We start from the raw sequence: 13,173 nt of genomic DNA on the forward strand, positions 1-13,173 counted from the left end.
CACCCTAGACAATATCTCTGGTCAGCGCATGGCGTATGCTGAAATTATATAAAAGGTTAACCTTTTAGATAGAAGCCTCAACCACCACCTCCTTCCCATGATATATCAAATAAGTCACCTCTTTCCTTTACAATTGATTAATATTACCGATGGCCGAGGCAATTTGTGAAGAAGAGCTTCTGTTCCTCACGTTTACTATGTAACCAAAGGTTTGGAAAGTATACGTTATGCAGGACTTTAAACAGACATACTTGCAAAGAATAAAAGGGTGAAGAAAAAACTTTGATCAGGGAGCTAAAACCAAGCATCTACTACAGTATAACTAAACAAGAAAAAATTATGCTGTTTACAGACAAATTACATAATGAAACAAAACTAACCGCCAATTTGCAAGGTATCCACTGATACGAATGCAATACCTTTAATACTTTGGGTAACTGACATTTACGTGAACAAATAACTGTTATGTCAATAACAGTAAAATCGTTCTTCTCATCGCGGATGTTAAAGTCGGCGGTGCGAAAGGGACGATATCAAACAGAAACTTTACAAATATATCAAAATATTCTGAACATAATAGCTTTCAAAGCTATCTTCTGGTGGAGAGAGAGAGAGAGAGAGAGAGAGAGAGAGAGAGAGAGAGAGAGAGAGAGAGATCATGTCGCTTGCACTCTAACCAATCGTATTTTTATTTGCAATAGCACCTTTACGATCCATACTATATTATCAGCATTAATTACCGGGGGGATATTTAAGATGGTCTTTAGAAATTCGCTATTTCTATAATTACGTTAAGCATCAATGCAGATTCTCACAATATCATTAGAAAATTCTTTTCATTAATTTCGCCTTGAGATCTAAGTGGATACCGAATTCTTTGGCAAATTCAATGTTTCCATCGACTTTAAGACAAATGATCGGCAACTTATTATAGGACAAAGAATGACCAGAGAAATGTTTTTCTTGTTTCTCAGACTAAATGACTGAGGCAAGAAGATATGAAATTAACAACAAAATTCGAACGAAAACTCAACTCCTATTGAAGGTACTGCATATACGCCTGCTCGTGAAAATGAACATGAACATTTAACTCATGTTTTTTGACAATCAATGAAAAATAAATATAATGAAAAATAAAAGGAAGCTCATAATCTGCACGGGCTCGATATGTTCTGTCACAATTTCCATTTTATTTTTTGTTTCTACGCATGTATATGATACTGAATTCCTCTGATGCTTTGAGGAAAATGTTGCATTCCTTAGGGCAAGCTCATTTAAATTCCTATTTACAGTTCGGTTTTTAACATAATCTCAAGCCTTAAAACCTTCACATCGATTGCCGATTTGCATTTTAAAAAGGGGAACCCACTTTACGTTACATCTGCATGTTGAGACAAGTCTCCTGGACTAATTCATGACTGGCACCCTATCACTAATACACTCTCTCTCTCTCTCTCTCTCTCTCTCTCTCTCTCTCTCTCTCTCTCTCTCTCTCTCTCTCTCTCTCTCTCTCTCTCATATATATATATATATATATATATATATATATATATATATATATATCTATATCTATATATCTATATATATATATATATATATATATATATATATATATATATATATATATATATATATTATACTTTGAATTAAGTTTTCTCAGCCTAAACACGTTACATCTATTTCTTTTTCTATCAAAAGCACATCTTTGTATATCTTCAACTTATCAAACAAAACAGTAACATTATAGAGATAAAGTTGCACAGTATATAGTAAAAAAAAAAAAAAACTCAAGTTGAACTGCGGCAACATATTTCCGGAAATGAAAACAGACCTCTATGTTTCCATTCGCAATTGAAAACCTAGTAGCCTAAGTTCATCACTGCAAGCGGCCCTTAAAGAGTATGTAACACAAAGATGTTTCGGAAACTTTCACTTCACCTCTGACCTTAAAAAATAATTCCGCTCCGTTAAGAACACAACATAATCCACAAATATAGCAGTAAAATCAGCGCCAAATGGAAGAACATCGAATATTAAGAAAATTAACGTCGTATATATCTTTCATCTTATCTAATAGTAATACTTCAAATAAATACCACCATTGAAACAGTAGTGTTAAACTGCACAAAATCGAAAACCTGACATTATGACCATTAGTTATATTTTTAATGGAAAGTTAATTTGGAAAATGAACATGTTAAAGAAAATCAATATCAGTATAGTTCACGGAAAGGTTTAAGCACCAGCCACCGTTGAGATACTACCGCTAGAGAGTTATGGGGTCTTTTGACTGGCCAGACAGTACTACATTGGATCCTTCTCTCTGGTTACGGTTCATTTTCCCTTAGACTACACACACACAGAATAGTCTGGCCTATTCTTTACATATTCTCTTCTGTCCTCATACACTTGACAACACAGACTACCAAACAATTCTTCTTCACCCAAGCGGTTATTGCACTGTAATTGTTCAGTGGCCACTTTCCTCTTGGTAAGGGAAGAAGAGACTCTTTAGCCATGGTAAGCAGCTCTTCTAGGAGAAGGACACTAAAATCAAACCATTGTTCTCTAATTTTGGGTAGTATCATAGCCTCTGTACCATGGTCTTCCACTGTCTTATTTCTATCTTATTCCTCTTCCTCTTGTTTTGTTAAATTTTTTATAGTTTATATAGGCGATATTTATTTTAATGTTACATACATATACCAAAGGCACTTCCCCAATTTTGGGGGGTAGCCGACATCAACAAGAAACGAAACAAAAAAGGGGACCTCTACACTCTACGTTCCTCCTGTAAAAAAAAAAATCCTATGAGACAGCAACATGTTATTTTAATGTTACTTTTCTTAAAATATTTCCTTTTCCTTTTTTTCTTTCCTCACTAGGCTATTTTCCCTGTTGGAGCCCCAGGGCTTGTAGCATCCTGTTTTTCCAAATAGGGTTGTAGCTTAGCAAGTATTAACAATAATAATAATAATAATAATAATAATAATAATAATAATAATAATAGCACGTCAAGTAAAATTAATTACAAGATTATGTAAGAGAAATATCTGTGATTTTGAAATTGAAAATAGCCTTCTCTCTCGCCTAAACTAAAATCATCGCTATATAAACCAAAATTTCATATAATTAAAATTACTTAATCATTTCTAAGACGGAGGCTCTACTGTACCGCTGAATAAATCAATGATGGTGTGTGTAGAAATGGGTAATAATGAGGTGCAAAAACCCATAAACAAGAGAATTATTTATTCGGAAGCTGGAAAGCCTCCGTTTCTGCTCTTCTGATATATTCTATAAAAACAATGAAAAATACTTTATAAGTTTAATGAAAAATGAATGCTAGACATTGTATGTAGAAATGTGATACGCTGTTTCAAAAAACAAGTTCTTTCTACCATGAACTAAATAATTGCTTGAAGATCCTAAATAAACCTTCAGGTATATTCTTACTGTACAGATCTAAAAAAATTAGTAATTCTCGTTTTCTTATAAAAGAGGTTTACACGATACAAATAACACAAACAGACTTGATCGGCGTGATAACAACTCAAAATATCTTATTCCTGGAAATAAATACAACAAAAGATATATAACTCGAATGAGAGAGAGAGAGAGAGAGAGAGAGAGAGAGAGAGAGAGAGAGAGAGAGAGAGAGAGAGAGAGAGAGAGAGAGAGATTGTGATTGTCATCCCTATATTGAAAATCCATAAAGCATCAGTAACAAAGTCTAGGCAACCGTCACCAACATTTAACCATCAAACCCTCTTTAGAAGCGTTGTACCGACATTTCAATTGTACCCTTCTTTTAGTTTCCTCTTTTTCTTGTCTTATTTTGCTATTTCCGATGTATTTCGTAATTTTTTTACAATTACTCTTTGGGACACTTTATTTACACATTAACAAAATTACGGAGAGATATTCTTTACCTACATCAATATTATTTATGTTATTGTATTGTGTACCGTGCAAAAACTATCTGTTACAATTCTACATTTATTGATATGGCAATTTGGTGAAAACGTCGCATGGATTATACGCATATAAAACCAATTTTGGAAACTTGCATAATTTTTGTTTGATATCAGCCAAGTAAGAATTTTACTTTATAAGGTGAATAGATATCAAACATCACGATAAGTTAGACATTAAAAGACTATAAAAGAATTCAAAGAAAACATTACTAAGGGGATTTTCACAAGATTGTGACTAAAAATACACAAAGGACACATGGCCAAGTAAAATAACTTTCTGTAAGAAACTAAATTCACTACAGGAACGAAAGCTTACCTAAAACACTTAATATCAAATTCATGAACACAATTGGTTGTGGAAAAAAATACTTAGGGGCGATAGAAAATGATAATAAAAATTAAGATGAAAAAGCTAAATACGAAATAAAAAACAATGCAAGGGCATTCCAATTAGCAAAACAAATATAGTATCTTTCTTTCTACGAAAATGCACAAAGGCATTATCGTAAGCGCCCCAAAAAATACCTACAAGAAAAGTTTCAAAAACTATTTTAGATGAGAAAACGAATAGAAAAAAAAATATTCTAAGAACACACGCAATAAATATAAGTGTTCTACTTGAAGGGAGAAGCGCAATTTCCTTTAAAAAAATATATTATATAAAACTGTGAACTTCTAAGATGTGCACAATCTATAGACAAAACAGTTCCCATGAACATCAAACAATCAAACCCCAATGTAAAAATAAATTAACATATATATATATATATATATATATATATATATATATATATATATATATATATATATATATATATATATAATATATATATACATATATATATATATATATATATATATATATATATATACATATACATATACATATACATATATATATATATATATATATATATATATATATATATACATATACATATACATATAATATATATATATATATATATATATATATATATATATATATATATATATATATATATATATTCAAATAAGCCATATATATTTTTGATACATCAATGTCTGGATTCTCTTAACGACCTCGGGATCAGAGCCCCAGGCGAAATCACACAAAGACAAGAGCTTGCCGACCAGGGTTCGATTCCCGGCCGGAGCCAAGCTCTTGTCTTTGTGTGATTTCGCCTGGGGCTCTGATCCCGAGGTCGTTAAGAGAATCCAGACATTAATGTATCAAAAATATATATGGCTTATTTGAATATGAAAAACACGTAAAAATGTGCAAAATTTATCATATATATATATATATATATATATATATATATATATATATATATATATATATATATATATATATATATATATATATCAAGTAATTTGCATTTTCCTAGCTATACTTTCCTTTCGAGGAACTGCCTTAGGAAATCTGGAGCGTTAGCCCCCGTTCCAACCAGAATTTTTCCGGTAGGCCCCAAGTTCTCCCCCCTTACCATACATCTGGCAGTACCCACAATCCCCGGTCCGGGTCAAGGCCGGGAATCATCGGCATTACGAATCTGAAGAATAAATCCTCTGAACTTCCACCAATGAGCCATGAGGGGACGGATGGGCGGGCAATGAAACGGAAGTTCCTGATAAGTATAGCTAAAAAAAGTATAAATTACTTAAACTTTGTTATTCATTCCGTTGCGATATAATTACTCAGAACTTCCTTAGTAGATTCGTACTAAGAGGTAGGACTGGGAAGCAGGAAGCTAGGGGGAGAAAGTACTAAGGAGGCCAACGGAAAAAATAAGATATCACCACCCACCAACAGGAACACCTCCTCTACAAGGATGCAGACAAGGTTCGTAACTCTCACCATTCCAGTCTGGTGCTTCGCCAGATACTCTGCAGACGGGCTTGGAGAGGGGATTGGGAATGTGACCAAGGCCGTCTCATATACAGGCCTAGTCAATGGGGGAAGAAGTTAGCATGAGTAGGTCGATTGATATGATTACGGATAAGGAATAAGTTTAGTAAAGGGACACCTGGTCATCCACAACCCTTCTTTCTCGAACACACCACTCACTAAACATACAAACTTTGTTTCTCAGTACCGCCTACAGCTGATAAACTTCATAGAAAAATTAAGAGATTATACATACCAAAAGGAGACGACTTAGGCTAAAAAAAATTAGACAGAGAAAAAAGTAGTAGAATCAAAATAAAACTTTCCCGTGGCAGTAGCGTTATCCAGGACCCACCAATTCCAAACTACACATGCATACAGAAAAAAAAGGCAGAATGACTCTAACAATTAAGTTTTAAAAAATAAATATAAAATAAACATTTCCGGCAATTTAAAATTATTTAACATTATCTTTTGCAGAATCACCCACAATAGCCTGACCTTGTTGTATATTTACTTTACTCAAAGTATTTGACGGATTTATTTTTATTCTTTCACTGTTGATGTTTGCAATTCTCTTAGCTCTAAGTTTCTTCCCAATTTTCTTCGAAGAGGGATGTCTCGGATTCAGAATCATTAGATCTGAAGTGTAGCTGGCACCCCTGAAAAGTGTTTAAATTCAAAGGTAAAGTGCATAACACATTCTCATAAAAATGAGAGAGAGAGAGAGAGAGAGAGAGAGAGAGAGAGAGAGAGAGAGAGAGAGAGAGAGAGAGAGAGAGAGAGAGAGAGAGAGAGAGAGATTTCAATCTTCCAACATCTATTTTACTACGTTCTTCTTGTAGTAACTACTAAACGGAAGATGTTAATTATTCAGTTTTAGTTTATCCAAGTTCGAAGGTTTTCGTAAAATCCAAGCTTTTTGTCACGAAACCTTTTTAATTTCTTCATGACAGTTTGCTAATAATTTCATCATTATACAAGAGGCAGATATTTTGTGACCAATGCCACATGAACAATATAATTCAATTATAATTATTACGTGGGACCTTTCTTAGCCCCCAAATGACCCGGCCTTAACTCGAGACGGCCTTGATGTGACACACTACCACTCTACCACTCAGCACGGAGCACAAGGGTTCCAGTCGTGGTTGAATCCGTTATTGTGCAGCCACGACGGAGCCGATTTTTAAGACATCAAGTGACCTGACTATGCAGTCCCGCAGATAGTGTGGCGTGAATATAGACTGCCGTTTCCAGACTTCTGCTGTCAGTACCTGACCGACTGTCATGTTTTTGGAAAAGACTAAAGAGGTTCCAATGCCCCAAATTTCATGGGGCTTTGAAGATGTGGGAGGGTCGACTCCTGCCGTCCCTTAGGTTCTCCTCATTGCCTCTCTTAACCAGAACAATACTGTATTCTTTGAAACTGGTTTCTTCACCTTGCCAGTGGAGACAAACAGGCTCTTGGTAGCTGGCCTCAACCAATCTGTTCTGGTTAGGTACTTCCTCAGGACTCGAATAGTGCACAGAAGCAGGTCTTTTTCAAAGTCCGACTTGGGAATGCAGGGGACTGAAAACTCCAAAAACCAGGAATCCATTCTCGCAGGGTTCCGGGTCTTAGCTACGAAGGATGGGACAAACTTAAATGTCACCTCGTTCCTGCCCCTCGTCTGAGAAACCTCGTAGGTTAGGTCGAGTATCTCGGTCACCCTTTTGGCAGAGGCAAGGGCCAGAAGGAACACTGTCTTCATTGTTAGGTCTCCATCCAGCACATCCTTGAGCGGCTCGAAAGGGGGTCCCTTCAGGAACTCCAACATCCTGGACAGGTCCTACTCTGGGGGCTTCAGGGGCTGTGGGGGGGACAGTCCTGCTCGAAGCTCCTGATGAGCATGGTCAGTTGCCTTGATGCTCCTAAATTCAACCCCTTGAGGGCAAATACTTGGCCAACCGCTGCTCGGTACCCCTTCACCGCTGGGATCGAGAGGCCTACATCCAACCTGAGGTGCAGCAGGAAGTAAGCTATCTGTGAGATGGATGCTTCGAGGGGTCTGATGTCTATCTTCTGGCACCATTTCCCAAACGAGGCCCACTTCGCTTTGTAAATGGCTGTCAATAACGCCCTCAAATAGCCCGTCATCTGTGACGCTGCCCTCCAGGAAAAGCACTCCCAACTCAGGAGATGCTAGATAACCTCCACCCGTGAAGGGAGAGGTTTTCCAGCCTGACGTAAAACCTTTTGAAGTGGGGCTGCCTCACTAGCTCTTCCCTGAGAGGAAGGGGCCATGGTTCTTCGCTTGCTAGTTCCAGCAGGTCCAGAAACCACTCCCTGTCCGCCCACCACGGAGCCACCAGGCAGAAGGGGGGGGGGGAGGCGTAGGCGTCCAGGCTGTCCCAGGGGTGCTGGAAGGCATCTTCCATGACTGCTGTCGGGTCTGGCACCGGAGTACAGAACACAGGAAGCTTGGTGTTGAGTCTTGTTGTAAATAGATCTAGGGAGGGTGCACCCCATATATTTATCAGATGACTTGCCACGTTCGGGTGCAGGGACCACTCTGTGCTTAGGACCTGGCCTCTTCTGCTTAGGCCGTCCGCCACCATATTCCTTTTCCCTGGGATGAACCTGGCTGTCACTGACGACCCTCTCACGGCGACTCATCCCAGGATCTCCGAGGTCAGACTACACAGTGCCCGAGACTTGAAGACTCCTCCCTGATGTATGCCACCGTAGTGTTGTCACACATGAATGCTACCACCCTCCCTTGTATTACACCTTCCAATGACTGGGGTGCTCTCTGAACTGCCCGAAGTTCCAGTTCCTTGATGTGGAGAGCCTTCTCCTTGGGGGTCCATGTTCCTGACCGCATATCCTGGAGTAGGTGTGCTCCCCATCCCTCCTTGGGAGCATCTGTAAACAAGAGCAGCTCTTGAGGAGGGTCCCGCAGTGAGACGCCTTTGTGGTTGTTGGCATCGTCCGTCCACCATAGGAGTGCCTCCCTGGTTGATTGGTATGGGGGAAAGTTGTTGATTGAGCGCTCCTTGTACTTCCCAATAGACTGAGCGGATCTTGGGCCTGCCATGTGGCACCAGCTTCTCCAGGGACACTATGTGCCCTACTAATCTCTGCTAATCCACTAAGGGTTTTGCATTGCCCCTCAGGAACAGTGCAGTGACTCGTCTAGGCGGTCGAGACGTTCCTTGGTAGGGAAGGCCCTGGCTTCCCCTGTGCATATTTCCATCCCCAGGTACACCATTCTTGTTGACGGGGACATCCGAGATTTCTCCCAATTGAAGACGCGCCGGCCCCCCCTTCCTCGGAGAGTGACAGAAGCTCGTCTCTCTGTTACATCATGAGTTCCCTTGAGAAGGAAAGGAGCAACCAGTCGTCCAAGTACCGCAGGAGTCTGATGACAACCTTGTTAGCCCACTGGAAGACCAGGGCGAAGACTCTGGTGAAGACCTGCAGTGCCGTAGACAACCTGAAGCAGAGGGTCTGGAACTGGAGGACATCATGTCCCCACTTGACTCTGCAAAGCTTCCTGCTGGCTGGGTGTACAGGGAGCTGGAAATAGGCATCCTTCATGCCCAGGGACAGCATGTAATCCCTTTTTTTGATGGCTGCCAGGACATACTGGGATGTCTCCATTCTGAAGGATGTCTTGTGGATGAACTGATTGAGGGTGGAGAGGTCTACCACTGGCCTCCAGCCGCCCGAGGCCTTCTCCACTAAGAAGAGGCAACTGAAAAAGCCTCGTGACTCCGGGTACACCTTCTGCAGGGGCCCCTTTTGCAGCATCTCCTCCACCTCCTCCTCCTGTGCTCTCCTCCGTAGCTTGGCCTTCAGCTGGAGAGAGGGGGCATCCCGCCATCTGATGACGGGAGGAAAGTTGCCCTGGAAGGGAATAAAGTAGCCTTCCCTCAGGAATTCAACCTTCCAAGGGTCGTCCACGTGTTTTGCCCAGTTCCCCCACTTCTGTGAGAGGAAACCACCAACCCATGGAACCTGAATGGACGGGGAGCCTTTCTTCCTATCTCCTCCAGGAGAAATGGCCGTAACAGGGTCTGTGGCTGATGGGGGTCTGGTGAGGGAGGAGGCGACACTGGAGGGGCCTCCCGAGGAGGGCTGTATTACTGACGTCCATCCACTCATTCATGTGTTATGCCTGAAACAGAGCGGTCTGGGACTGGAAAGCCGGCCCAGGTAGGGAGTCTATGGGGCGAAATCGGCCAGGTTCCCAGTGGTGACCCTGTGAAGAACGGCGATTTGGTTAGCCCTACGCCACTTCAAGAGGGTGTCGGCAACTGGGCCCTCTGGGAAGAGGGACTCTCTGAGAAGACGGCCTTCCCTATTATTATTATTACTTGCTAAGCTAAAACCCTAGTTGGAAAAGCAGGATGCTATGAGTCCAGGGGCCCCAACAAGGAAAACAGCCCAGTGAGGAAAGGAAACAAGGAAAAGTAAAATCATCTTGAGGAGCCGAGTCAGGATAGTCTCTCTTCGATGCAGGATCCAGTTCGCCCACAGGGTGAGGGCCTGGGAGGAGAGGAAGCTGAGGGCCTGGGAAGAGAGGAAGCTGACTGCCTGGACCCCGCACCGCAGCAACTCCTGCAGCAGGTCCCTCTTGACGTATGTCTCAATGGGGTGACTTGGTGAAAGGAGAGACAGCCCCTACCCAGATTTCCAACCATGAAGCTACGTGTGAGACCAACCGTGCCATGGTCTCCATCAAGAGAGCCTCCTTACTGGAGAACGAGAGCCCCCCTGATAACAGCTTGTCCCCTGCAATCCCAGTGGCCAACTCCGCAAGGTTATCCTCAACTGGCAAGAGTTCCGATGTGACGCCCTCCGAGGAGTAGAACCGCCTATGGCCGACCTTCAGGGGAGGAAGAAGCTTGAGGGCGCTATGGGCTCTGAGTGAGTTGTTCAGGCCGAAACCACTTCATCAAGGTTTGTGACGGCCCTGGAGACCAGTCTTGACCAGGGAAGAGAGAAGGGCGGTTTGCCTTCCTGCGGGGTACCCAGGAACATCTCCACCTCAGAGTCACCTTGCACAGCATGCGGAGGAGTGGGCGTGGGAAGACCAACCTGACTCCTCACTGGGGCGATGGCACAGCTGAAAGAGGTGACTCGTCCAAGGGGCCTTGATCCAAAGACCATTTCCCTGGGCCCTCGCCCAATCCGAAGAGTGGCGAGGTGAGGAACCTCAAGGTCGAGGAGGTGAAGCAAGGCTACCTCGTTTGTCTGATTGCAGTGAGGGGGAATGGTGACGACGGGAGGGCGCCACTGATGATGAACGACGATCCCCGCTGGAGCCCCAGGACAAAATGTTGATGTGAGAGTCAACACTCAACCTCGAGGTAGGTGTATTCTGGAGCGAGGGGGAATGGGAGGGGTGATCCTTCCAAGACAACCTGGACCCTACAGTCATGAGTGGGGGAGAGTCAAATGAGACACTGGGAGCCACATTGCTCACTGAGGGCCCCGATCCGTCAGCACTTGTTTCTACTGAAGGCTACCTGTTCCTGCAGGCTTGTCTCAAGGAGGATCCACAGCGACTCCTGTCCCTACGACTGATCCTGGCCTGATGGCTATTGAAGGGTGACACTATCTCTCTGGACAGTGACCTGGACTTATGTCTTTTCCTGTCAAGGTCCTCTGTCCTGTCCCGACAAGGAGAAGAGAGGTCCCTCGACCTCTGGGCTGGAATCACTCCGGTGACGGGCCTCCCTACCGTAAACGACAACCCTGGCTGAAACAGCACAGACCAGAACGGCTGAGGATCCCTGTGAGGAGACCTAAAAGGGGTGATGGGGTTACCCCTCCTGGAGTCCGGCTGCCAGTCTGGGGAACTGGAGAAACATTACTGAAGTGACGACGACAGTGGAAGAGTGGCTACTCTACCCACGTGCACTGTCAATGCAGAATAGGGGGTTGGAAGGCTCACGTGCCCTGTCGAAGCAACCGAGATGGCTGGGAGTCCTACGTGGTCCATCAAGGCCGCCCTCAGGACATTCTGGTCACCCATGTGTCCCATCAAGGCAGAAAAGGCGGCTGGTAGGACAATGTGGTGCGGCAAGGATGCCCGCGACATGGTTTGGACATCCATGTGGCCCGTCGAGGTAGACGAGATGGCTGAAAGGTCTATGAGGTCTAACGATAACTAGGTAGCAGGCACGAGCACGTGGTAAGTCACGGGCTGTAAGAACATGCAGTAGCAACCATTTTGGTTAACCCCTCTCAAGGGCGAACCTCTAAGGCCCAAAAGTTCCCAAACTACATCCAAACACTCTTGAACAGACGGCTTTTAGGAGGCCAAAGGCTGCGAGGTCAATGTACATCCTCGTGTCGAAGGAGAGTCGCCGTTCCCTTGGCCAAACCAGGGTTAATAGAAGGAACGTAAGGGCTCCTTGCCGATGATGGCCTTGACGATGACCTGGAACACCTAATTCCCTTCAAAGGAGAGCGTTATTTCTTGGAATTCTGTTTCTTCTTCATAGAAACCGGAGTCCATTGCCAGTCAGGCCACCCAACGCATTCCGAACAGGTGTCCTCACGAACATGCACTCGACCCCTACATGAAGTGCACAAAGAGTGAGGATCTATCTCAAAGTATGAGAGAAAAGCCCCACAGGACTTATCACAAACACACAAACAACGTTTCACATGCTCGGGCTCTATGCTGAATGGATAGCAAGTAACAGAATCACAAACACAATGTGAGAAGGAAACGCAAAGCGAAAAACAAAGGAAACACTGGTTAGATACGGGATGAAAAATGCACGACCTCTAGAGAGGTTGGCCAGATTTGTGATGGCGAGTATACCCTGCCTTGACCCGGACAGGGCAAGTTTAGAGATTGTGGGTACTGCCAGATGTATGGCATGGGGGAGAACTTGGGAGGAATAAAGAAAAATTTCTGGTCGGTACAGGGGCAAATGCCCCATATCTCCTAAAGAAGTTCCAAGTAAGTATATTGCAACAAAATAAATAACTAAAAATATATACATATATATAAATATATATATATATATATATATATATATATATATATATATATATATATATATATATATATATATATATATATAATTCTTAGCTAAGCTACAACCCTAGTTGGAAAAGCAAGATGCTATAAGCCCAAGGCTCCAACTGGGAAAATTAGCTCAATGAGGAGAGGAAATAAGTAAATAAATTCACTATATGAGAAAAAAAAATATATATATATACATATATACACATAAATATATGTATATATATACATATGTGTATATATATGCATATATATAAATATATATGCATATATACATACATATATATGCATATAT

Source organism: Palaemon carinicauda, chromosome 7 (assembly GCF_036898095.1).
Source record: "Palaemon carinicauda isolate YSFRI2023 chromosome 7, ASM3689809v2, whole genome shotgun sequence".
Taxonomy (NCBI): domain Eukaryota; kingdom Metazoa; phylum Arthropoda; class Malacostraca; order Decapoda; family Palaemonidae; genus Palaemon; species Palaemon carinicauda.